Source organism: Pinus tabuliformis, chromosome 5_1 (assembly GCF_031772625.1).
Source record: "Pinus tabuliformis cultivar Carrire ecotype Pingquan chromosome 5_1, CPIR1, whole genome shotgun sequence".
NCBI lineage: Eukaryota > Viridiplantae > Streptophyta > Pinopsida > Pinales > Pinaceae > Pinus > Pinus tabuliformis.
The window spans coordinates 660,009,873-660,036,047 of NC_142305.1; positions in this window are offsets into that span (position 1 = coordinate 660,009,873).

The window sequence follows — 26,175 nt, forward strand, 5'->3', positions numbered from 1 at the left end:
TTATATTTTCTTCATATATTCACATTCAAATTGTCGAGAATATGTGAGTAAAGTCATGTGATTGCAAGTTATGCCGAATTAGTAATCCTCAGTCAGGCATGTGAAGGTCGGGATTTTGTTGGGAGTTAGTCTGATAGACTTTCTCTTTGATGCTAGCTACTCCAGGAGATATCTGCATTGTACATGCACGAAAATTTCATCATACAAGAAACAATTTATTCGTGAATATTATCATTCACAGGAAAGCCTCTTTCATAGAATTTTATAATATAATGGTTGTCACTTTCCATAACTATCTTTGATTAAATGTTCATCACTGCGCGAGGCCAATATCAAGTTCAAATTCTTTAGGGGCATGCCATGTTTCAAATTGTGTTTTTGTCACTTGGCTCTTAATTCATGAGGTTAGGGTAGGGGTATGAGTCTGCAAGCTTTAAGAATTCGTATAATTGCTATATAACTTGATATGTAATTAGAATTTTGTAAAATACGAAACTTTTATGCCATATTTCACTTTTTGGATTTCATACAACTTTAATTTTTTTATTTTTATCTTTGAATTTTGGTCATCCAAGTTTATTGGAAGCATTTTTTTAGGGATCCCATAAATTTATGCAAGACTGATAACGTCAATCGTTATGTTGGTGGTGATGATGATACAAAATTGATATCATAAATCTCCTTAGATGAGGTAAGAGATTACTTGAGGTCCTCGGGATTTTAGTTTTATGGTGGATATATATATATATATATATATATATATATATATATATATATATATATATATATATATATATATATATATATATATTATTTTCAGAGAATGTCGTTTTCTTTGTTTGGTTGTGATGATGATAAAGAACAAGAAGACGATTCAATGCGACTAGAATTAAACCATAGGAATTTAAGAAAGGCAAGGTGATATTTTGATTTGATTAAGATTTTTTATGGATTTATTTCCAAAACAAAATAAGAGATATTTACAAAATCATTGTACTTTTGATAGAATATCTTGAAATTGTCATTTAGTTTTGGCAATGCAAAAAAATTTAGGAAGAAGTTTTTTTCATGTTTAACTATTTCAATCTCACAAAGATGACACACTCTTTCATTCCATGGGGTTTTGGGAATAATCAACACTGACTTTCAATAACTAGCAATAGTTTGTCCTTATTTTAGTAATGTTCATTTTCTTTTTTGCATAAGTCAAAACGAACAAACAATTTTGATGTTCTAGATGTGTTGAACACATCCTTGGATTATCCTCATTTTCCTTTTTTCCCTTATTCATTGTGAAATAATAGATTCACCTTAAATTTAAACATACTAATATTTTCATTACTATCAGTTTTACAAAATGAATTCCTATATTATATAATAACTTAGCCAAGACTATCTTTGTACCATAACTAATTGAGGTATTCATGATTTTGATTGAGGTTCCATGAGTTTTTTGGAAACCTCTTATCATCCATATTGCTTATTTTGCATCTAAACACAAGTACCTAATCATAACCATGCTCTCAATCCATTGAAGACTTCTGTGAAGTGTATGTCATATGGTGTATTTTCTTTAAATTTTAAATTCTATGAAATTATTTTTGGATTTTATCTATCTTTCTTTAGCATTCAGTATAGATATTTTATCAAAAAAATTTAGATCCGTATAAAATAGCATGAATGATTGTTTTCTTATCCTTAAACAAACTTCCAAAAAATTATAATAATATTCAACCCCATATTTCAATGTTACAATTCTATTTAAACTTGTAAAGAAAGTAAATTCTAAAATATTTTATGAAGGCACCTCCTCCAAGTTATTGTTTTCATCTAGAAAACTATCATAAGTGATTGGTCTTTGTTTAGTTGGAATAAGCTTCATATTTTCACTGCTTAAAGTCATACTTATACTAGACCAAAATTCATTAAGGATTCTTAGTTCTTTATTCAAGGTAGTAGGGAATCATTTCAATAAGAACATTATCATCACTATGAAGAAGATGAATGATTACTATACCAATGAGAATAAGAATAGAAAAACCTATATCTTTCAAAAAATCATCTAGCTTTTCAATGTAAATGCCCTAAATGTGTAGAAGATAAGGACCAACCTTTCTTGAATTTAATATTAAAGTTAATTTCTTTATCTAATCCTTAGGTTTCCTCATCAGAGAGATAATGTTCTCATATAGAGTCAAAACATAAACTTTGAATTTTGCACTCAAAAGGAACTTTAACCTTTTTAGAACTATTTGAAAGGTTAGTCCTCGATACTATCCTAAAAGGTTTGATAAAATAAATGGAATAACAAGTGTCATTTTTATTATTATGAATTTATATCATAATGGTACCAAACATAACCAGGTCCCCTATAGTGAAATAATACGCTCTAAACTTTACCTAGGTTTTAGGTATTTCCGTTCGGCTTTCTAGCCTTATGTAGACCTTCCTTTCCAAAATACTTTTCTATTGCCTCATTAAAATGTTTCTAATCATAAGGGTAATATGATTATATGGATTGGTTTTATCCCTACTTTTAATAACATGTATGATGAGAATTTGAGACTAGGGTTTAGAAAAACCCTACTTGACTACTAAATTAAGGAGATTGTTGTAGAAATTAATGTGTAGATTCAAAGCTACTTATAAAAATTTACTAAATCACAAGACTTGAAGCTACTCTACCAATTTGTGGAAGTTAATTCACCATATAAAACAAGAATCCTTGACATGTAAAAGAAAACATCACACATGCACAAAGATTTATCTAAGGAAAAGGGACTGCTCACAACCCCTTACTATCTATATTGCATTAATCAGATAATATAGAAGAAATATAATAATTTCTCAAGCCTGAGCACACCCTACAGTAGTATAGTCGATCCCTCTGCCTGAATAACTGAATTGGTCCCAACACTTAGCTAATTTCAAGCCTTCCCAAGCTCCTATTTTCTTGTGTTGTTCCCTTGGGAAATGTACCCTATTATTTAGGAATTTCACAATAAGGAATTGCGTAATTACCATAGGCCAATCCTCTAACTCCATGCATCACCTATACAACTTGGATTAGTTCACAACTAGTAGTAAATTACCCTTGACCTCCAATATCATCTAGGTAACTAGAATTCTTTGCATGCAACAATTAATTTGGGATGGTTATTCAATTCACTATTTGATCACTTAGTGTGGTTGAAGTTACACACCCACAACCTGACCTCCACTAGTTCTTTTGACAATTAGAACCAGTTAAATTGATAATAACTCAAATTACTTGAAATAGATTGCTAGAAATTAGAAATCAATCATGTAGAAATAAACTCAAGTGTATCAAACTCAAATTCACTGAGTTAACTGAGTGAAAAGAACCATCTCAACTCAGTTAACTACCTCCAAGTATTCTGCTGAAATTGAAATTTCAATTTTAATCTAGTTTGACCAAGGTAAAGTCAACAATAGATTTTCTTGCTACATTTTAAACAATCCCTATCAGCAAGAATGAGATTATTAGATACCCCAATCCTTCTTCTTTGGATACCAAATTTTCCTCTTGAAAAATCCTTTGTCGAAATACATGCATCCTATTTCTCTGTCGGAATGTACTACAAAAACATAATCTACCTCTACACATAATCTCATATATCGTGATACTGGATGTTGATATCCTTGGATCAATCATGAAATATTGGATTCTCATAGAGCTTGATACAACTCTAATTGTCACAGTAAATCACTATACGATCCATCTTCTAACTAAATAACACAACAGGAATCTTTCATCCCTAGGTGGCCTCACATGCTCCTTGATTGGCATCCATGTATTATGCTTATGCTAAGTTGAGTTCCTTATAGTTACCGTTGTACCAAGAAACTATTGTTGACTCTCACATTCCTCCTCCTAAAGTGCACTTCCGATCTGATGGACTCCCTATCCAATCTACATATATGAAGCCTTGTAGCTTCTTTTCCTTTGTTCATTTGTACCAAAGATCAAACTGAGTGGTGCTTCTGAGGTATCTAAACACATGGTTTATTGCCCTCCAATATCATTTGGTTGGCTTAACCATTTCTTAACTAAGTTGGTTAACTACATAACAGATGTCCAGTCGTGTGTTCACCAAACACATGAGTTAACCCACAAGCTTCTTGTAAATGGTAGGATCCACTACTTCACCTGAAGTAGCATCCTCCTTCCTCCAGTTTCCTGCAGGAGGAGTCTCCATGGGTTTACACCTATACATGAGGAACCTCAGAAGTACGTGTTTGGCATACTTTCCCTAAGAGACAAAAAATTGCCCATATTCTTGCCATATTTCCAATTTGAGGAAGTAGTGCATGAGGCCCATGTCCTTCATCTCAAACTCTCTTGCAAGGTCCTCCTTGCAAGATCTAATCACATTCTCATCACTAGTAAGGATCAAATCATTGACATATGAAAAAAAATCCATAATTTACATTCTAGCACAATGTGATAAAGTTTTAAATCTAGGTCACTTTTGGTGAAGCCCAAACTGATGAGATAACTATCGATCCTATTATACCAAGCATGAGGTGATTACTTGAGTCCATACAACACTTTTTTGATTTTGCACACATGTGACTCTCTGTCAAAGATCTCAAACCCTTATGGATGCTAAATATACAACTCCTCCTCAATAAATCCATTCAGGAATGATGTCTTCACATCCATCTCATGGACCTTCCACACAATCCACGCTGACAATGCTAAAATTGACCTGATGAATGAGTACCTTACTACTAGAGAAAATGTCTCCTCATATTACATTCCCTCCGCCTGAGATAGCCCCTTGGCACAAATATGGCCTTATGTTTCTCTATGCTCCATTATGCTTTGTGATTTACCTTGTAAATCCATCTTGAACCAACCATTGATTTGTCTACTAGTATTGGGACCACTTCTCGAACATTGTTTCTGATAATTGAATCATATTCCTCTACCATAGCATCAACCCAAACTAGTATCTCTATAGATTCCTTGAATGAGGATGGATCTGTCTCTGCCATGTCACTCATAAGATTCATGTAGCTAGTGTACTGATCCAGTGACATCCTTTGTGTTCACTAAGATGTGGGTGCTCCCACATTCTCTCAAACATCATGCACTAACCTGTTAGCTTCCCTAGTTCACTTCCTTCCCCGGATGCCTATGTTGAGTGGGTATCTCCACTCTCTACTCCTTTGCTTGTGGTTGCTCCACAACTTCTCAAGTTTCTTCCTTTGGACCCAAAAGTTCCTTATCAATCTATAACTAAAGCTCCCTCTCAAGAGAACAACTCATTTACTTCTCATCAAATTTCACATTCTCTCTCACCACTATCATCATGAGGGATGGAAAGTATACATGATAGTTGTGAAGTGTATCTGTGTACCCCAAAAATATGTCCAACTCTGCTGTCGACTCTAAAATTTTCCTTGTTTCCTTGGAGAATGATACTAAATTGATGATCAAATTATCCTGAATTGTGACACATCTGGTTTCTTCCCTGAAAAATCTTCCTCTAGTTTTTTCATTCCAAGAATTCTGTGAGGGCTCATGCTCTGAAAATAGGCCTTTGTGTTGCATGCTTCAGCCCATAAGTGTACAAGTAGGTTTTAGTCACGCAACATCACCCGTGATGCTCCAACAATACTTTTGTTGTTCCTCTCAGCCACCCCATTCTTGGTCCATTCAGCTATAATTGATTCTTCTAGCATGTCCGCTCCTTCTTCTCCTTCTTCATCATCTCGCCATGATCTAACAGTGTACATGTTCCTATAATTCACTCATGACAGAACGACATAAAATCCAAAAACTCCCTACTCTAAGATGATTCATTATATTCCATGGAATGGGCCCATGACAAGTATGAGTCTCGGAAAGGGGGCCAAGTTACTACACATTGCGAAGTTTCATGTGACAGCGAGGGAGACTGGTCACTGAGATAGCGTAGAGACCAACTCAGGTTTGGCTAAGGAAATATCGAATATAGTCTTCATTGTCGGTGAAAATTATGCATTGGACACTGAGAGACAAGATTGTGTAGTTGAGATTGTTAGTGGCAGCTGCAAACTGGGACCCTGGGAGGCAAGTCTGCACAATTTTATGAGAGAAGACATGACTAGGCAGCAGAGGGACCAGAGAGGATAGATTTGCATAGTTTCTGAGATCACTAAGTCCCACCTCAAGGAGGACACTTAGGTACACTTATAGACAGTTCTGGGAGGCAAGGTTGGTTTGGGTCTCTACACATTGTGTGGTTCTAGTAGGCAGGGAGGAGACTTAATGATTAATCTTGTGAAATGTGCAGATCAAGTCATGCTTGAGGAAGCTACTGGGAAATTCTGGGGAGGAAAGAAAACTCCTAAGCTCTGGAATTAGAGAGTGAAACTTCCCTGGTGGACAGTGACTGCACACTATGCAGTTCCAGATAGTAGAGACGCATAATTAAGTGATGAGACTACATAATGTGCAGCTTAGTTGGGGTCTGGTGAAAAAGAGTTGTCTAGTCAGAAGGATTTCCAAGAAAATGGCTAACTGTGGGAGGCAGGTGAACTTGTGAGGAACTTCACATTGTGATCACACACTTAGCATACTTTGACAACATGACAACATATACTACTAGAAAAAAAATACAAAGCATTACCCTCTGTGAGACTGTTTAGAACTAAAAGCGACAAGTGCGACACTCGAGATAGACTTTAGGATGACCATGACAACACTTGTGCATCAATGCTTAACAATTTGTGTATGAGCGTGATAAGTGTTTACATGGCTAGGAAAACTTTTATACACAATGAACAACCTTCGAGGTCACTAGAAAGGCTCGCAAACATGACATAACAAGTAAACATGCCAAAATACGACAATTAATCCAACAAGCAAAAGGGAGTAAGGCACTTAGAGAAAAAACATGTAATGACTTTTAGTGCTTGCAACCATGCATGTCATTGAAGACATAATGATATGAAAATGATAAGTGGTCCTTCATGCTACACTAAGAGGTGTATTTTGAAAAAAAATCTTTGTTTTCCATACTTACCTTCCAAAGGGTTATGCATTAGATAGAGTATTCTTGCGGTCTCAATCCTTATCTTTCTCCTGGGCTCCTTGGGAGTCATTTAGAATGTCATCCATCTTCATGGCCATTGAGAGATAAAATTTTGCAGTTAAAGCAGACAGTGAATGCTACAGGATATGGCCCTCGGAGGACACATCTACACAGTTTTAGGATGCAAGGGGGACTCGGAAGCTGAGATTCCTAAGGGACAAAACTGAGTAGTTTCTGGAGATAGTGGGTTCTGGCTGAGGGAAGGACATTAGAGGAAAGCACCGCATAGTTTTGGATGCCAAGGGAAGTGAGGATTTCTACACATTGTGCAGCTCCAACAGGAAAGGGAAAAATATTGATGGTTGCAAATGCAAAGTGCATTGTTCAGAAAAGCTTGATGAGGTTAGGCTTCTAGGAAACTCCAGAATTTGGTTAAGTGTGGGATCTATGGAATGGATGTGAACAGTGATAGAAATTGACTACAATCACACACTTCAACACTTAGTGACACAACAAAGGCTATCTAAAACATATAAAAACATACTTCACTTAATGCAACAACCTTTGCAACAACTTACGACAAGTATGGCTCCAATGATAGACTTTGAGAGGATAAATGTGACACTTGTGCAAGAGTGCATGAAATAAATGCAAAACATTTCTATGTGCTGAGGACAAACCATTCTCACAAATATTTCCCCTTGAATAAAAACAAACTTCCCTTTGCATGACAAGCGATAATCCCCATGCCTAAATATGACACATACTATATAAGGATAAAAGCATGAATAACTCCTAATTTCAAAGAGGGGAGATTGAGATCATCTGTAACACCCCTTCATTCTGTGTCAAACTTTGCAAACCTAAGTTGAGAAGAGATATGTCTGATTCATAATATGTAAAGTAAATACTTTATGAAATTAATTAATTAATTAATCACTTCGAGAAGTGAGACACCAAGACATGAGATTCTTTCCAAATTTCATTGGTGAATGGGATTGGATAGTTGTTTTGTGATAAAGCTTCTAGATTTAATTATAGATAAGCTAGATGGATCAGAGATAAATATCCATTGAGAAAAGCATAAAAGCCTTGTGGGAGAGAAAGGCAAGCTTTTATGAGGAAAATCCATGGAGGAGAGAATGGCGAGCTTTTCTGATATAAGCCTAGGAAAATGGATAAAAAAGATCCATAAAAGCGAGATGTTGCTAATGGAAACCATATCATGAAAGAGGGTATTAAATACCCATCACATAGATCAACAAGAGGCAGTAGATCCATGGCAAGAACCTTGGCTTGGGGTTGAACTGGAAGAGACAGTTCTAGGTTGGGTGGTGGTGCTCTGTTTTTCAAGTGATGTCATTTCTTCAAATCTTGTTGGATTCTTGTGCATGGGATATATTGTATGTGGTATTCATTACTTTCTATGTTGTTAAATCATTCAGCTCATATGTATGGATGGTTGAGTTATCTTTATTATGAGAATGATGGAATTCTTATGCATGTGACTCTTATTGCATCCAAGTGTAAAGTTAGCGGTAGAAGCATAGTAGGTAGTTGTTAATACTTGTGCCAAGGAGCTATCTTACTCATGGTAGAATCTGCATGTGACCATTATGCATAAGTAGAATTTCTTGTACTAACTTTGTTTATGAGATGATCATATATGAATGTTGAGATAGCTATTGAATCTAAACTTGATCATCATTAAGTTTAGTGAAGGAACATAGTATGCCTCTAACTTATGTGATATCTTTGGGTTAAATTGGCAAATAGTTATGCATGAGACATTGGTGCATGCAAAATAGTTATGGAATAATGCTTCTAATAGTATAGTCGATGGTTCAAATTATCTATGCCATGCATTTCATAATAATTTTATCCAATTAGGTTAGCTTAGGTATTTTTTCCTGTTGTATAAGAGTTATATCTCTACCAATTTTGACTATACCTGTAGGACTACGAGCATGATTCATAGCCATGCTAGTTACAGTACACTCAAAGCAATGTTGTATTAATTCTCATGTGGACTCATCAAGGAGTTTTAATGATTTCATGCTATGATTAATCCATTTCTCCAAAGTGTGAGTTATGCTTAATGGTTGATTTGACATACAATTCTTAACGATAAATCTAAAAGAGCACATCATGGCTCCAGTAGAGCATAAAAAGAGTATTGGGTATGATGGTTCATCACTTTCGGTGTCGTTCAATTGACCAGAATATGAGTATAGCTGCATGAATAATAATTATCATATAATGACGGAATAATTATACTAGTGACAATGGTCGAATCTTAACTTTAAACGAATAAAACTTAATAAGGAACGAAAGCCTAGTAGTTAATTCTCAGAGTAGGCTCAGGAGGTATGTTACATCATCTTACCAATAAGTGACTAAGGGACAATCGATCACAGGATCCACAGTAGGCTCCAAAATTTGAGTACAGGTCAAAATTTTGGAGGGTGTTGCAATCACTACAACAAAATATTTGCAAATAGTTAAATTCTAGATTTAAATATTAAATAACTTCTTTTTCTATCCGTCAACTTTGGACGGGGTTTTCGAGAAGTTGAGAATGAATTTTTCAAATCTGAAATAGGCTTTTGGTGAGAAAGGGATCTTTTACAAAAAATCTTTCAATTTCTACACATCTCTCATAGTTTGGGAGATACTAGGACATATTTGGACCCTTTGTTTCAATAACTCATTCAATTCACACAACTATTTAGCCATAAAAATCTCTTAAGAATTTAATGCACATGAAATGTTTTAAGAACTAAATGAAAAAAACACCTATTCCTCTACGTCCAAAATTTTTTGAAGGTTTTCCCTACAAAATAATCTCAACTCTTTATTATATGAATTTTTTCAAGCAAATAAATTTGATTCTTATTTCTTCATGCATCATAATCGAACACATTAATTTTCAAAGAGCCTAGTTTCTTATCTTTTAATGCATGCTTGGAATCCCTCATCCTAATGAGACTCCTCATGTGGTATTCTATGTCGAATCGGTTATTTTTGCCACACTACTATAGACAACAGCGGCCAAGTAAGAGATGGAACAATTATGGGTTGAATTCCCCGACAGACTGAATTTCATTCAACCAATTTTGTACATATACTTATTCAAAAACACTCATTCCTCTATATTGACTTGAATCTAAATGTATTTTATTATTAGTTCTCTTATTTTCCCATAGGCTTATTGATGACAGGCTGGCCGTAGCCTGCAATACCGAGTACATAAACAAATTAACCACCATTACGCAGGTTATATAGATATATACCAGTCCTGCAAGCGCCGGCATAACAAACAAATGTAAATAACGAACTTTCAGTTCGGTTTACCCATGGACGAAGGCTTATACATATTTCCCCGGGAATGGATATATACCCACACTTCTTTCAGTTATAAACCGCTACCTATGCAAAGGCGCATGCTTTCACCATGAACTGCTACTGGTTGTTCGCCTTATGTGCTTACTAACAAGGCTCGGATTACCTTAGACAACATAATACCATATGCTGGACTCACTTACAAATACCTTGCGCCGGTTATATGCGTTGGGTTGCAGGCTGTAAAAACATGGACCGACAGTACTCTATATATATATATACTCCGTTGACTGTTATTTTAAAGCCGATGCTCAGCAATTCCGCCTCAGCTCTTTGTCATTCCTTTTAAACCTGTATCTACAGCGCCTGAGTTCAATACATCAACAGTCAGCACTCACACCGGAAACCACAATACACGTGAACGAAGACTTGTAAAGCATCCATGGTGGAATGTGTTTCTACGCGGTTGTGTTCAATCAAAGGAGGCATGAGATTGAGCTCGAAATGACCATGGCCGAGAGTAATAAAACCAGACATAAATCCTTTGATTAAGGTAAATATACATGTTACTAAATCACGCAACGTGGAAGGATGAGTACCACCGGTCGCACATTAATGTTACCATTCATCAGCGATGAATATAGATTGGATCAAAGGCTCAACTATGATATCGGATGACTGTATATCTGCGCGCCTCTACACAGTCAGGTCGGCACGGTTCCGCGCTTCCCCACGTGGTTTTGTGTCAATGCACATTCATAAAGTATAATTCATAGCACAGATGGACCGAACTATTGCAGCCTTGATTTGAATCTTGAATGGATGTATATCGCACAGGCCTGCATATAAATTCGTCAGCATATATATATATAATCCGCCTTCAACAGTTCCGCTGTTCAGGGAACTCAACACTCGGATATCGTTGTATATCTTTTTACGCAAGTGCTCAACCAAACCCCAGCCAATACGCAGTCTTTGATGCGTCGCCGTTCCTCCTCAATATACACAGTCACGCTCACTGCTCGGCGGTCATTGTTACAGCGATACATACGGCTTTCAACACGATATGACTGTATATAGATGCGACTTCAACATTATATGACGGCATATGTGTGCGCCCTAAAAACCAATGCATACATATATCCAATTGATAAGAAACCGATTCCTCCTTATTATACAGCAGAAAGCGCAGGGTAAAATAAAGCCATTACCACTTCATGCAAGTTCAATGGTACCAAACATCAATTTCACCAATCATGTACCAAGCCGTATCTCAGAATTCATTAACACAATTATGCCCATGCAAATCATCAGTGCGCATTTAAACAACAGCAACCATTATATGATACTTCAAAGATCCACATAACTCGAATTCCACATGAACATACTCAAATTAAAACAAACAAAACAACTACTTACAAAATTGGCCAGATAACCAGAATTGATGGCCCTTACAACTGCCCGAAGGCTCCCAACCAGAAACCTCTCACACTCTCTCCCTTTTCTCTCCCTTTCTCTCTAAAACCCATTCCTATTTACACACTTTTAAAAATCATTTAATTAAATGCTCAATCTCTTAAAATCCTCAACAAACCCCTAAGTTTCTCAACATCCCTAAAGGATAGGTTTTTATCCCTAAAATCCTTCAATGTATTAAATTTCCTCATATCCTTTTATTAATAAAAGGATATTTACATAAATCCTCACCTTCTCCTATTTAATTCAAATTATTTAATAAAATATTAAAAATCATCACACCCCATATTTACAAATTAACATTATCACACCCCATATTTACAAATGGAGGAAAAGGTCTTGATGCTCCTGCATCAGACTCCCCATGTAAGAAAATTCATGACCACCTGGTCATAAGTCTGGATATCTCCTCCTGGATCCCAAATTTTATTTTGTAATCCTTCTGTGCTTGCCGATTGCTTCACTGCTGTTGTCATCTGTTGTTGTCTTCCAGGTTTCCATATTTTGTGTTGTAGTGCTCCACTTGCTCTGCTATTGCAATCTTTCACTGTCATTCTCTTGTTGTCGCTCCTTTTATTTCTTCCTGCTGCTGGTCTCTTCCGGGATTCTTTAGTCATCAGTCTTCTGATACTTTCAATCTCTTGGTCCAAATAATCTTCCGGCTGCTGATTTCCATCTGTCTGCTGAGCTAAGACGGCTTTCTCGGTTTGTACTGTCACTATGAATGTTGCGGCCTCCCAATCTTCCTTTCCCTCTGCAACATTCCTTTGCTCATCATCTGCAACTTCTTTTATGACAACTTCTTTGTCATCCTTCATCAGCAATCTATCCTGGACATTCATCCTCTGTTCTTCCAATTTCCTCCTTTGAAAATCCATTTCTTTATATAACTCAATGATTTTACTTGGAGTGGACTTTGGAAATTTTACACGATCTTCCATTTCCTCACATGGTCTTTCTTCTGCTAAATCTTCCTTAACATCCTTCAGTAGATGTTCTTCTTCTTCCTCCAAACCTGCAATCACACACAAATCATTAGTTTTAAAATCACAAGACCTTACGGTCTTGTTTGATGCTTCAGCCGTCAAATCTTTGGGCTGCCTTGAATCATTCATATGATTCAACTCCTCTAGCTCTTCATCACTTTCAAAAAGTAATTGTCCACTCTCTGGGTAACATAGCGAAACTTCAACCTCTTCTTCAGCATCTTCATTTTGCTGTAGCTCAACTGTTTCAAGCTTCTCTATCCTCTGCCTGGCATCTATAACCTGTTCAAGTTCCCTTAGTTCCTTTATCAACTGCAAATTCACTTGATGATTCCACTTCTCTTGTAGTCTCCGCCACCTCAACTTCTTCCTCATGACATAACCGTGCTTCTGGTTTTCCTCATTTCTTTGCAACATCTCCATTAACACCTCAAGCTGAACTGCTATCTCAGCCTTCTCCCTTTCATATTCCTCTTTGCTTAACTGTCTCTGTATGCCAACTGCCTTGGCATCCTTCTCCTTTTGTCCTCTGCTGTGGTTTATTTCAGAACCTTTGTGACGACTGTCACTAGTCATCATCCTTTCCATCACTATGAGTTCCTTACTTGCTATGAGTTGTACTAAAGCCTCTCCAGCAGCAAGTCCTATCTTGCTGCCACTTACCTCACCAAGCCCTCCTCACTTGGTCTTTTGGCAAGCAATTGGTTCTCTATCTCCAGAACCTCCTTTGAGCACTTTTCTTTGCTCTTCTTGGCTTCAACTCATCTGCCTGTTCACAACTGTCTTCCTTATCCAATCTCTATTGGATTTCCTCAAGGTTCTGCCACACCTATGCTTTCACCAGTTTTCTGTTAGCAATTTTAAACATGTCTTCTATGGATTTTCCTTTTTGCAAAAATACTTCTGCTTTAATGCAAAGACTACAATCTTCAAATTCAAATAAACCCAGATCACCTTACCTTCAAGATCTCAGTCTGATCTTGTCTTTTCGTTTGCCTGTACTTTTAAATGGACCGTTCTTCCCACTAGCTGTCAACATGTGTCTTCAAACTCTTCAACTACCTTCAGAATCTCACACTCCTGCAACTTTTGTTTCAGCAAATCTGCTACTTACACATTCAAAAATATATTCCAATTCAACAAAAACCTTCTTGACATCATTCAGAAAATAAACATTTCAACAGAGCGAGGCTCTGATACCAAAATGATGACAGGCTGGCCGTAGCCTGCAATACCGAGTACATAAACAAATTAACCACTATTACGCAGGTTATATAGATATATACCAGTCCTGCAAGCGCTGGCATAACAAACAAATGTAAATAACGAACTTTCAGTTCGGTTTACCCATGGACGAAGGCTTATACATATTTCCCCGGGAATGGATATATACCCACACTTCTTTCAGTTATAAACCGCTACCTATGCAAAGGCGCATGCTTTCACCATGAACTGCTACCGGTTGTTCGCCTTATGTGCTTACTAACAATGCTCGGATTACCTTAGACAACATAATACCATATGCTGGACTCACTTACAAATACCTTGCGCCGGTTTTATGCGTTGGGTTGCAGGATGTAAAAACATGGACCGACAGTACTCTATATATATATATATACTCCGTTGACTGTTATTTTAAAGCCGATGCTCAGCAATTCCGCCTCATCTCTTTGTCATTCCTTTTAAACCTGTATCTACAGCGCCTGAGTTCAATACATCAACAGTCAGCACTCACACCGGAAACCACAATACACGTGAACGAAGACTTGTAAAGCATCCATGGTGGAATGTGTTTCTATGCGGTTGTGTTCAATCAAAGGAGGCATGAGATTGAGCTCGAAATGACCATGGCCGAGAGTAATAAAACCAGACATAAATCCTTTGATTAAGGTAAATATACATGTTACTAAATCACGCAACGTGGAAGGATGAGTACCACCGGTCGCACATTAATGTTACCATTCATCAGCGATGAATATAGATTGGATCAAAGGCTCAACTATGATATCGGATGACTGTATATCTGCGCGCCTCTACACAGTCAGGTCGGCACGGTTCCGCGCTTCCCCACGTGGTTTTGTGTCAATGCGCATTCATAAAGTATAATTCATAGCACAGATGGACCGAACTATTGCAGCCTTGATTTGAATCTTGAATGGATGTATATCGCACAGGCCTGCATATAAATTCGTCAGCATATATATATATAATCCGCCTTCAACAGTTCCGCTGTTCAGGGAACTCAACACTCGGATATCGTTGTATATCTTTTTACGCAAGTGCTCAACCAAACCCCGGCCAATACGCAGTCTTTGATGCGTCGCCGTTCCTCCTCAATATACACAGTCACGCTCACTGCTCGGCGGTCATTGTTACAGCAATACATACGGCTTTCAACACGATATGACTGTATATAGATGCGACTTCAACATTATATGACGGCATATGTGTGCGCCCTATAAACCAATGCATACATATATCCAATGGAAAAGAAACCGATTCCTCCTTATTATACAGCAGAAAGCGCAGGGTAAAATAAAGCCATTACCACTTCATGCAAGTTCAATGGTACCAAACATCAATTTCACCAATCATGTACCAAGCCGTATCTCAGAATTCATTAACACAATTATGCCCATGCAAATCATCAGTGCGCATTTAAACAACAACAACCATTATATGATACTTCAAAGATCCACATAACTCGAATTCCACATGAACATACTCAAATTAAAACAAACAAAACAACTACTTACAAAATTGGCCAGATAACCAGAATTGATGGCCCTTACAACTGCCCGAAGGCTCCCAACCAGAAACCTCTCATACTCTCTCCCTTTTCTCTCCCTTTCTCTCTAAAACCCATTCCTATTTACACACTTTTAAAAATCATTTAATTAAATGCTCAATCTCTTAAAATCCTCAACAAACCCCTAAGTTTCTCAACATCCCTAAAGGATAGGTTTTTATCCCTAAAATCCTTGAATGTATTAAATTTCCTCATATCCTTTTATTAATAAAAGGATATTTACATAAATCCTCACCTTCTCCTATTTAATTCAAATTATTTAATAAAATATTAAAAATCATCACACCCCATATTTACAAATTAACATTATCACACCCCATATTTACAAATGGAGGAAAAGGTCTTGATGCTCTTGCATCACTTATAATAATTACAATTATAAAAATGCAATAGTTTTTCTAAATCCTAAAAGCATTCCATAAATCATCCATAAATAACTCCATAAATAATATTTTTCCTAAATTATAAAATCACTTCATAAATCATCCATAAATCACTCCCTAAATGAGATTTCTCCTAAAATATAAAATCACTCCATAAATCATATTTTTCTAAGTTTTAAAATCACTCAATAAATCATCGTAAATCTCTCAATATTTTTTTTGAGATAGATTTGTTTTTGCCTTATGGACAATATATCACTTATCCATGGCTTTCCTAAAACTATGACTTATTAGTTTTAAAACTCATAAAATATACCAACTTGGAAAATACTATTTTTTAAGAGAGAAAAACATAAATTCTTTTAAATAAAAGAATGAAGAATTATTTTTTGTAATAATCTTCTAATTAGAAAGATATTCTTCTTGTAATATGAATATAAGAATTAATAATATTTACTTATTCAACAACATTCATTTTATGAGTGTTTTTAGGGTAGTTATTGCAACCATATTACATAATATTAATAATAATATTAGATTTATACTATTAGGTTAATATTATTTTAACTATGGTCAATTATGGTCCATCATGATCAACTATAATAATTTTTTGATAACTATAACCAACCAGAATTTTTAATATTAATCTTATAATACATATTCCTAAATTTAATGTTAATCATAAAATTTAATGTTATTCCATTAAATTTATAATCCCTTAAATTATATTTTAATTATTAAAATATACATTATTTTTATTGTTATACTTATAATTATTTATAATTATTATTTTAATTATAGATTTATTAATATTAATATTAATATTAAATCCATACCATTGTGACTTATAAAATTATATATTATATATGTATTTTATATATAAACTTTAAGTGGAATAATATGTATACAATTTCCCTTCATAGAACTAAATCATAATAGAAAATCATAATAGATGTATGATTACCCTTCATAAAACTAAAACATGAGTAAGAAGAAACTTTCCATTTTCTCGAAGTCTCCGACATTGATTTTCGGGGCCCAAAATAATGAACCTAGTGGCAGATCATTTATAATTAACATAATTTCTTTAATAATTATAACATATACATTAACATTAATTTGTTTTATTTTTATATATTTTTTGAAAATTATTTTCGTTTGATAGCTGATAGGTTTTTCCATTACAAGCGAAACATACCCTCTCCAATCTTTAACGAGAAATGGTTGTCTTTGAGATCATCCAATACAGGTCATAAAATCGATTTTGTTTGATGTTATATTAGAAATAAATGTAATAATGTCCTAGGATAGATAGTAAGGTGTCTTGTTAAACCATTTTGTGGTGAAAAGTAATTATTTCAAAATTTTATGGGAAAATCCAATTATGCTAAAAGTTTCTATAACTGAAATTCAAATGACTTAAATACATGCCAATTATCTTAAAATTCATATTATTTAATTTTATAATCCCTTGAATTATATTATAATTATTAAAATACACATTATTTTTATTGTTATATTTATAATAATTATTATAATTATATATTTATTAATATTAATATTAATATTAAATTCTCGTCACGTATAAAATTATATATGTATTTTTACGACGTAAAGTATTTCCTTTGGAATCAACTCTCCTCTTGCCCACCTGTCATTATTGTCGACCACACGATTATGTGTTAGATGATTGAAAGAGGTTCAACCGTTCGATAAAGAAAATAGTTATAATTGCTTATGTGTTAGACAATTGAAAGAGGTTCAACCGTTCGATAAAGGAAAATAGTTATAACTGCTCATACTGTAATGGTTGTTTGGGTACAAAGAAGGTCCCAAGGGACCTGGAAACTGATGAAAGCACAACCTTGAATGGTAGGCCTGCGGAAGGGAAAGTAGTTATAACTGCTCATACTGTAATGACTATTCGAGTACAAAGAGGGTCCCAAGGGGCCTGAAAACTAGTGGAAGCTCAACGACGAATGGTGGGCCTGCAGTCACAGGATGCAACAGTCTCCCATCAATGTTGTGAAGAGCAAGGCCGCAGTAGTCTCCCATCAATGTTGTGAAGAGCAATGCCACATTTTGTCGGGAGTTCGACCTGCTACACAGAAGCTATGACCTTGCACTTGCAACCCTCATCAACAAGGGCCACTACATCATGGTTAGTAATGCATCTTTCTTTTAAAGATTTTTCCATCTAGAGGTTTAAGGTTCGATTCGCTCTTACACCTATCGTTGTGTTGCATCAGTGAACTGGACGGACTGCTGTGTTGCATTTCAAAAATGTAAAATTTTCTCCACAACTTTTTAATTGTCTTTCCCCTATTGCTGTGTTGCATCAGTGAACTGGACGGACTGTTGTGTTGCATTTCAAAAATGTAAAATTTTCTCCACAATTTTTTAATTGTCTTTCCCCTCTAGAAAATAAACATTTCAAAAATGTAAAATTAACATTGAAGAATATAGAAAGTAAAGTACTGATGCATAAGAACCAATTATTATCTCCATTAGAGTTCATCATTTATATACTAAATATATAAATGAAGTAATCTTAAATTTTAATTTCAAGACATTTTTCCAAAAAATGTAAAATCTTCATTAGACTGCATCATTTATATACTAAATACATGAATTTTAAATCTCCATTAGACTGCATCATTTATATACTAAATCTCCATTAGAACATTTCAGAGAAAGCATCAAACTGTTGAAACGACATCCTCTTAGGAAACCTAACTGAGGAATTCAGGGAATTCGAGCAAGATGGTGTTGGAATTTTGGATGGAACATCATTCGAAACTCTCAGGAGCAGTCTTAATTCCATCGGAAGCAGAGTATCTACCGGGAATGGACCCAAACTGGAGGTCAAACCCATAGTAGCTGTTACCTTGAATGGGGAAACCTGGAAACTGTGTAGGTTACCTTCTATTAACCCTGACGTAAAATGGAGACCAGTCACCTATATGCTCCCTGCAATCCAATCGAGGGTTCAGAGAGAGCCCAGAAAAATAAACCATAGCCGGAATTTCCAATGGTAAAGATTGAGACTTGTCTAACCAAATGGGTGAAAGAACCTGCATTGGTTCACCTGGTTAACATGGGGAAATGCCAAAACAATAGAGCCACCGACGCCAAGTTGCAGAGCTCGGCCATGAGGAGCAGTGGAGAGAAAATGAGCCAAACTGAGGGCATGACTTCCCACATTTGATACCCTAACTGATTGTGGAAGAAGGTGGACCGTCGGATTAGCTCCGGAAGAGACAACGATTGAGATGTACCTAGTTGCCCACCCAGATGTATTTGAGTACCTCAAAGATTGGATGCCTAGAACCTCTATGCCCAAACCTGGTTCCATGAGAAGCAGTGGAGAGCAAATGAGCCAAACTGAGGGCATGACTTCCCACGTTTGATACCCTAACTGATTGTGGAAGAAGGTGGACCGTCGGATTAGCTCCGGAAGAGACAACGGTTCAGATGTACCCAGCTGTCCACCCAGATGTATTTGAGTATCTCGAGGAACTTGATAAGGACACTTACTATCTATTCGAATATAAACAATATACACTTAGGGTAAATGCAGGATTAAAAATAATTTACCATCAATTAATTTATGAAGTTTGTGATAAATGTCAAGTTCTGAATAGTTCAGCATTGACCTAAAAAAAATGAATGATAATAATACGAACCAACGATTGGTCCTACTTCTAATGGAAAAATAGAACTTAAAATTTTAGTTGAAGTTATAACTAAATAATATATATAATTATTAAAGATATTTATTTGCCTAAAGATAGGGATTGAAATATTTAATTTGTATAATTTATTAATAAAATCAAATCAAATGGAGAAATAAGTTAAAGAAATAAAACTTAAAAATTTAATTGAAGTTATAATTAAATATAATAGATTAATTATTAAATATATTTATTTCACTAAAGATAGAGATTGAAATATTTAATTTATAGAATTTATTAATAAAATCAAATTAAATGGATAAATGAGTTAAAGAAATAGAACTTAAAAATATAATTGAAGTTATAATTGAATAATATATATAATTATTAAAGGTCTAATTAGGCCAAAGTAATTGGTCAATTTTATTTAATTGGTCAATTTATTTTTTATTTTTTATTTTGTTATATCGGTCAAAAAAATATTTTGTAAAAAAGGTTTCAAACATAAATAAGATTAAAAGTAAAATCAAAAGTTAAATGTTCTAGTTCATGAATTAGAATATCTAAATTACAAATTCATAACATTGAGGATTTATTATCATGAGGTAAATTTAGAGAGTTTATAATTTGAGAAAGAGATGAGGTGAGTAAGAATTACGAAGGTTCGAAAATTATTAATTAAATTCCTTGAACATGCTAATTATGTTAGATGGATAAAATGGGGGGGGGAGAGTTTATAATTTGAGAAAGAGATGAGGTGAGTAAGAATTACGAAGGTTCAAAAATTATTAATTAAATTCCTTGAACATGCTAATTATGTTAGATGGATAAAATGGAGGGGTGATTAATAATTAGAAAAACAAAATTAAAATAAATTTAATGTGTAAAACATTGTAAAAAATAAGAAAACTTAGGAATTGGAAGAAGATAACAAATGGATGGTGGGTTTTTATTAAATGGATAAATGAGTTAAAGAAATAGAACTTAAAAATTTAGTTGAAGTTATAATTAAATAATATATATAATTATTAAAGGTCTAATTAAGGTAAAGTAAATTGAAAAGAAATGAGGAGATAATAACTTTATTTCATTGGTGAGTTTTTGATAAGAAAGATGGGAAGAAGATAAGAAATGGATGGTGGGTTTTTGATGAGGTAAATTTATAGAGATTATAATTTGAGAAAGAGACGAGGTGAGTAAGAATTACCAATTTCCTAAAACATAACATATCATTAAAAAACACCAGTAAAGAAACAAAATTGCATAAAATTTTGACTTCTTTCTTCTATGTTATTGTTTCTTATGCCATTGCCTTACAACGTTTCTTTTGCAACATGTAGTGTAAATGCTAACATATATAAACTTTAAGTCAAATAATGTATATACGATTTTCCTTCATAGAGCTAAAACATAATATATGTATGATTATATTCATAGAACTAAAACATGAGTAGGAAAAAACTTTCCATTTTCTATAAGCCTCCATTGATTTCCAGAGCCCAAAATAATGAACCTAGTGGCCGATAGGTGTTGATATAATATTTTATAATTAATATAATTTCTTTAATAATTATAACATATAAATTAATATAAATTAATATTATTTTTATATATTTTTTTAGAAAATTATTTTGGTTTGATAACTGATAGGTTTTTCCATTACAGGCGAAACATACCCTATCCAATCTTAAAAGAGAAATGGTTGTCTTTAAGATCATCCAATACATGTCATAAAATCGATTTTGTTTGATGTTATAGTAGAAATAAATATAATAATGTCCTAGATTAGATAGTAAGGTGTCTTGCTAAACCATTTTGTGGTGAACACTAATTATTTCAAAATTTATGGGAAAATCCAATTATGCTAAAAGTTTCTCTAACTGAAATTTAAACGACTTAAATACATGCCAATCATCTTAAAATTTATATTATTTAACAAACAAAAATATAAGAATAAACACAATAATAACATATATGTTGATTAAAGAAAAAGTACGATCCTAGAATAATTTAAACGGCTTAGATACATGGCAATAATATTAGAACTCATGTTATGTAACCAACAAGAATATAAGAATAAACACAATAATAACCTAGTTTAGACTTTATTGTGGACGATCTTTACATTTTAGTGGTTGGTTCTCATATGTTATATTGGGCCGGTAATGCGGGTGCAAATACCAGATATTTTACTTGTAAAGCGTTTTCTTATAGGTGATACCGAGGTTACACGCGAGGTCTTTTATATTGGGCATCTAAAATGTGAGTCGTGTTTGAGATAAGATAGGTTGAAAAAAAATCAAAACAAAGAAAAGGCAAAAAAATAGCAATATGGAATGCTGTTTTCAGCGTATAAGTTAATACAGTATATTTGCCTTTATTTTTCTATAAATTGGCCATTTTTTTCGGATAAATTTGTCATCAGCGAGAGTTTTATATTTGAATGTTGGTTGAGATGTGGCTCATTAATGGCAAGTGACTCTGAGGTTTTCGTTCAGAAAATGGATAGGGTCTCGACTTTGGTAGACACTGTTGATTAATTGGACGAGTTTCCACTACGTATTAATAATCTCTATATCGAGCACGTGTCTATCTTCTTCAACTTGAGCTCTTGTACTCAGACCACCGCGAATTCCTTGACGAGGTTTGTTGCTCAGTCCAGAATTATAGGCAGCAAGGAAACCACTACCATCGCGCTGATTCCGTCAGGTGAAAACAAAAAAGAATTATCTACAGTGCATCATGTGACATGTACATGCCTCGAGGCGGTGCACTTGGGATCTGCAAGTTGAACACAAAAAACCAAAATACATCAGAAAATTACAAAAGTGGGAGCAATTAGACACCACATCTACCCTAAAGTTTTTTTTTTGTAGTAAGTGGCATACAGTTGTCTATGATCGTCTTTCCTGATCCAGAACTATAAATCCGACGTCCAACTCCTCTCTAGGAATGTCATATGTAGAATGTTTTTGGGGTATGGCATACTTGTTGGAGGTACTACACACCTAGGACCTTCACTACTGGCACATGTGGACACTTAGTTAGAGAATTCACTGACATGCAAGACTTCAACATTGGAAGCTTCACCAGATTGGTGCCTTTGACTATCCATGCATGCATGGGACTACATGCAAGATCCTTTCTGCATGATTTACTTCTTGATTTGCTCCTTTCACTCCGCAACTCGCTAGTTCTCTCCGGAACTTGCTGTAGGTGTCCAGTCGTCTCATTGATCGCCACTATGGCGCATTACCTTGGGATCTTCACCCAGTAATTCTATATCATGAGCATTGTAACCTATTTTCTGAATCAATAATTCTTTTTGTTCTTTCAGATTTCTTTTATTGTTTTTGCTCTGCAAAGTTGTGTTCAACCTTTACTAGCTAGATCATATATGCAGGTTTTCTAACACATTACATTTACATGGTATCAGAGACCACAAGTTGCTAGATAAAAGGCGTGCTAGTACTTTATTTTGCAGATATTACAGGGTGGAGATCAAAGATTGACAGAAAAATGGAGTTTCCCAAAGCATCAATCCTAACAACATACCACTATCATGAATGGAAGGACCAAATAGCTCGATACCTTCGTCAGAAAGGGTTATACAAGATTACCATGGCTACAAAAGTGGAACCCACATCAGCCATAGAGAAATCCAAGTACCTCAACTGCATGGATGAGCCCCACAGATCCATATGCATGTGCATCTCCCTAGAGTTGCAGTTTCATCTATCTTCCTGTACTACTCCCAATGAGATTTGGAAAAAGGTTGAAGAACTCTACATGAAACAGGATGAGATGAAAGGACATCTGCTCAAAGTGGAGCTGCTCTCATTGGATCCATGGAACTATGACAGAATTCAAGACTTCTTCACCAAATATAATCATCTATTGTTGCAAGTCAAGGGTTGTGGAATTGACAAATCCAAGGAGAAGAGTCGCTAAGTTCTCTCTATTATGTCAAAGATCAGACCAGAATACTCCATCTTTGTGTCTACATTTCATTTAGTAAGACTCGCAATAGGTAAATCCTTCACTATGCCCTCTCTCAAAGAGTTCATGGAGTCCCTCACTTTAGAGCAAGATAAACTCATTGGCATGGGGAAAATAAAACCTCCAAAAGTGCATGCACTCACTGTGCATGATGGTAGCCACAATAACAATCATAGATCTGATTCAAGTTATAAAAATCAGCGACAAAAAGACAAGGGAAAAGTACATTCCCATCCAAAGAAGGAAGGGTACACCAAGCCCCTCAATGACTCCTCCGGCCCCAGAAATGAGAAAGGGAAGGAAGGAGAAAAATGCACCTAGTGTCACCTAGGATTCCATCCGGAATCCTCTTGCATGAAGAAACAAATTGACCAGATGGTAGAAATCCTTCAGAAGCACAACCTTGGGGTCCACATCCCTCAGGGTGCCAAGAAGAAAACTGAGGATCTACCACACGTGAAAGGTAACAATTTTCATGCTTTAGTTGCAATTAACTCTTCCCCTGATGCATGGATTATAGATTCTGGTGCATCACATCATATCATTGCCGCAAAGGAAGTCTATTCCTCTTTGGATGCATGCAAAAGACCTCCCATCCTCATGGGAGATGACTCACCTATTGAGGTCACCGGAAATGGTAGAGTGGAACTTTTAGACGGAAGATCTGAAGATGTGCTTCATGTTCCAAAACTTTTGGTAAACCTACTTTTAGTTTATCAGATCACTCATTCTAGCACCGGAAAGAGAGTGGAATTCACTCCAGATGCAATGAACATATATGACCTACATAGTAGCTCCAAAATTGCAACAGGTGAGGTAAACAATGGAGCTAGATTGTATACATTTAATGAATTTATTGAATTTGAATCCTGCTTATTGCTTACACATGCTGATGATAGTAGTAGGCTTTGGTATGAGAGGTTTGGTCACTTAAATTAAAGGTATATGTAGCAACTAAGCAAGCATGAGATGGTGGAAGGCTTGCCAAATATCAGTTTCTCCAAAGGAGTTTGTGAAGGGTGTGTCCTTGGCAAATATCCTAGAGAAAATTTTGACATCAGCAAGACTCGCAGAGCATCCTCTCCTATAGATCTAATCCATAGTGATTTCATGGGTCCTTCACCTCATCCTTCCATCAACAAAGCAAGTTATGTGATTACATTTATTGATGATTTCTCACAGTATACTTGGATGTATCTTGTCAGGGCCAAATCTGAAGTTTTTGTGCACTTTGAAGATTTCAAAGCACTAGTCGATACACAGTCATAGAGAAAGATCAAAGCCCTCCGTACAAACAATGGGGGGGAATATGTTAACGCAACACTTTAAGACCTTTGCCTTGAGTCCGACATACATTTCCAGCACACAATTCCATACACTCTGCAGCAGAACGGAGTTGCTAAGAGAAAGAACCGATCTCTCAAAGAGATGGCTTCCTGCATGTTGCATGCTAAGTCACTACCTCATAAGCTATGGGTTGAAGCACTTAATTGTTCTAACTACATCTAGAACAGATCTCCTTATAGATCTATCAAGGATCAGACCCCCTTTGAGGCTTGGAACATCACTAAAACAGAGGTCACCCACTTCTGTGTTTTCGACTCCTGAGCATGGGCCAGGATCCCCTTTGAAAACAGGAAAGCTCTTTATCCACAAAGCATTGAGTGCATATTTGTTAGATACCATGATGGTGTGAAGGGATACCGACTCCTAATTTCCTCTATGGACAAGCTCATCATCGAGCAAGATGTCCAATTTGAGGAAAGTCTCTCGCATGCACCTCAATTGCCGCATGCAGACACCTTTTATCTACCTGATAACCAAGATGATGACTCAGTACACTTAGATGCGGATACAGAGCATGACGAGGTAGATCATGCAAATGCAGAGACATAGTCTTTAGATACAAATCTAGTGCATGTATATGATGATCCACATCGAAGCCCAGATCAAGCTTCCAATAGTGAATAAACTTCCCCTATCATAAATCAAGAACAAGGAGCTTAAGTGAGATATATGCTCAAGACCACCTAGCTGCTAGAAATGGTCTTGTGGGGGATAATTTTGATTCGCGGAGGACTAGCTCAGAGTTTATTGAGCCTCCTCTTGCCCTCACTATGACTGAACCAACACCATCCCAGCATTGTCATTTGGTTCAGTCTTATGACTCGTAGTCTTATGCTGAGGCCGTTGGGCATCCCTCTTCGGAGTTTGACATGGAGGAGGAGCACAACTCTCTCCTCGAGAACCAGACCTGGGATTTGGTCCCCCTTCCTTCAAGAAGGAAAATTGTCCGATGCAAATTGGTCTATAGGACCAAGAGTGCTGCAAATGGGAAAATCACCAGACAGAAAGCCAGGCTAGTAGCCAAAGGCTTCCATCAAGTGCATGGCATTGATTATGATGAGACCTTTTCTCCAGTAGAAAAGATGGATTCCATATGCCTTGCACTTGCCATTG